Source organism: Callithrix jacchus, chromosome 2 (assembly GCF_049354715.1).
Source record: "Callithrix jacchus isolate 240 chromosome 2, calJac240_pri, whole genome shotgun sequence".
Taxonomy (NCBI): Eukaryota; Metazoa; Chordata; class Mammalia; order Primates; family Cebidae; genus Callithrix; species Callithrix jacchus.
Genome location: NC_133503.1, coordinates 136,703,794 through 136,707,087, shown reverse-complemented (window position 1 = coordinate 136,707,087; position 3,294 = coordinate 136,703,794).

Sequence of the window (3,294 nt, the reverse complement as noted above, 5' to 3'; positions counted from 1 at the left end):
ACAACTTACTCCTAAAAAGGGGTTTCATGAACTTCCAGGTTGGCATTCAGAGAGCCTCAGCCTGGCAAAGTCCATCCTTCCCAAGACTCAGGAAGAATCAATGAGCCCATTGTTCTCAAGCTTGTGCTGAGAAATAATATGTACAAAACAAAACAGAGCCAGTGCCAGAGGTGCTCTTTGGCCACACAATCATTATACTAGGAATAGATAATGCATCAATATACATTGACTGGGCAATGACATACTAATTGTTGCAAACAACACGAGTGAAGGGATAGGCCGAGCCAATGACATTTGCCCCTTTCAGCATGAGCAGAAGGCTTCACTGGAGACATGGCAGAAAGGGCAGGGCTCACCCTCCAGACCAAGACTCCTAAGCACAGGGGGGCAGCAGCCACCAACAAAGGAGCCACACCGGAGGGGCTGAGAAATGTGTCACGAGCCTCACTCCCGTGAGTTTCACATTTCTCATTGTGAACCATATTAATACATTTATTGCTTGGAAGAGGAAGGGGAGGGAACAGAATTGCTGAGCATCTGTCCACATGCACTTCCTCACTCACTGTGATCTTCCTAAGTCCCTGAGTAGATACCATCATTTTCATCCTCCAGAAGAGACTAAGAGGAGGTAAGTTGCTGAGAAATGCTGAGTGTATGATTAAATTTACTGTTTCAAAGAAGAACGATGGCAAGGAAAACCTAGTCGCCCCCCTCTCAAGTGGAAAACTGCTGGGGCATTCTAAAGTAGCAAAACAGTATACATATATCATACACCAGTTAGAACAATTCTTAAAGCATAGGCTATATGGCCCTAACCCCGTGGCTCCCTCGTGGAGAATACTTTCTAGTTTGTCCTTGATCAGTGGTAAGCAGGCACCAGCTGCCTACCTAGTTTATTTTTGTTCTATAAGAAAACACTGAACACCTGTTTGTTAATAATAATCACCTGTTCAGAGAGACTACATGGGTTAGAGTTTGTTTGAGGCCTTCAATCCGGAATGCTGTCGGCCCCTGAGATTCAGCTCAGAAGGCTGTTGCCTCCCCCCGCGAGTAGTCCCACTTTGCTGTTCTATCTGGGTGTCTGCTTCTTAATTCCTTCAGCCCTGCCTGGGTGGGGGTCTCTATGGCCAAGCTGGTGTCAGTAGTAAGTGATTCCTACCTAATGACCTGTTATCAAATCAACACTCATTTTTCTTGCAAAAAGATGTTCCAGTCTGAATGAAGGCCAAGGAAGCACATAGCAAGCTTGGTGTTAGGTTTTGTGAGCACAGAATCTTTGACAGTATAACCAGATTAACGAACTTGTTAGGGAACAAAAGGAAACAGGTTTATCCTTCCCCATCCCACACTCTGTGAGATTTCGCCCCCAGCCCCAGGCCTCTCCAATGTTTTGGCTTCACTCCATAGCTTTCTGGGCTGCTTCCCACTTATAAGACCAGGCCTCCTTTTGGTAGTTAAGAGGCTTTCGGGTATTCACAAGTCTCATCCAAGTGAATACTTCTCTCTCGCTCCATGTTGAAGCTTCCTTCTTCCTGAAGCTGAAACCTGATTCTGCTTGCTCAGAAGTGGGAAGGAGGAATGGTGATTAGTAAGAAGAAGGGGACGAAAGCTCCACATGCCTTGCCCTCCCAGGAAGCCCTCTCACCCTAAGACACTCAGACGTTCATTTGATTGCATCCCCTAGGTGGTGACTGCTGAGAAGACACATCCCCATCTCTGTCAGTGGCCAATAAATACCAAGGACCTTCTATAAGGGGCCTTTCAGTGCCACCCGATGGCAACTCTCACTTCCCAGGAGAAGAGTTCAGTTTAAGACTGGACCACTGGACCTGACACATAGGAAGCTTACACCCCAGCTAGTCCCAAGTTCAGAGTGCACCAGGCAAGCTCCAGGCTTAGGTTTACATCTATCCCCAAACTCTCAAGGATATGTGCAAACCTCTCCCGAGGTGGTGGGTGAACCCCAGCCGTTCTGTAGCTCGCGGCCAGCCAGCCAGAGAGCAGAAGGCAGCTTCCCCTCTTGCAGGTCCCCCTTGCGCTTCAAGAGCCAGTGAAGGCAAGAGCCAAATGGAGACCCACTTGCCAAATACTGAAATCTTTAAAAGTTACAAGTCAAGTCAAAATTACTATTCAATAAGTTCTCACTGTCCGCCTTAACAAATATAGCTCCTCAATGGCCTGAAAGATCATTTTGCATTTAGAATGTTCAGTCTCCTTGGCATTTGAATCTGAGACTTTCCTCCCACCCTCAGACCCTGTCAATGGCCAACAAGCTGCTCTGCTTCTCTTCCCACCCCCAACTCCTTTTCACACCTTAAGGGCAGTGAGCCACCCAGACAGACTGTACATCCAAGATCCACCCACATCCTTCCCAAACTGCTGCCCGGGGCTGAGCACAGGCCACCTTGCGGGGAAAGGACCCCAAACAGATCGGAACAGGCCCTGGAAAGGGACATATTCTGAAGGCCTGGACATTTGGAACGTGATGGGGAGGCAGAGGCATGGAGGACACATCCCCTTAATCCCACAGGCTCCTGCTCCATGGGGAGGAGTGTGCTGAGGAATTCCAGAGAGGGCTTCCCTCCCAGGGACAGGGCACAGCAGGGACCACACCCAAGGTCAGTTCTGATGAGGGTTCTTCTCGGCCATCCTTCACCTGCCTGAAGGGGGCACCATGGGAAGGGGAGGGCAAATACCATAGCCCCATCGCCAGAAGCCCTCAGCTCACTACCCAGTGATTCCCCTTGCTATGAGTGTGTGTCTCCTGCTAACGTGGACTTCACGGGATAGTGGGCAGGGTGAGGGGCAAAGGGCCTTGTTTGGCCTCCCTCTGGAGGGACTGCTTTCTTTACAATATGCAGACACTGCCCACTCTCCTCTGCTCTGGGGCTTTAGGCAAAATCCAGAGACCTCCATTTCCCTCGGGGGACAGAATGGACACAGAGTCCTAACACGACAGGGATTTCAGTTAGGTAGGAGTGTTTCACACACCCACATTTTAACACTGTGAGGAGGGAGAGAGCGAGTGTGTGTCACATATGGGCAACTTTAAAACCAGGCACTATCGTGCGACAAGACTAAACTTAGGGAATCGTGTCTGCAGTGACACGGGGAGAAGACCCCAGATCCCAGCTGGGGAAGCTCCATGAACACTTTGGAAGAGAATGTCCGTCTGGATCCACTTTCACACTCACAGAATCCTCCTCTTTCACAAACGTGGCCATTTTGTGAAATGGCTTGGACTTGGACAGCACAAGGCCCTCCAATGCCCCGATGGCCGGAGGCCACTTCCCT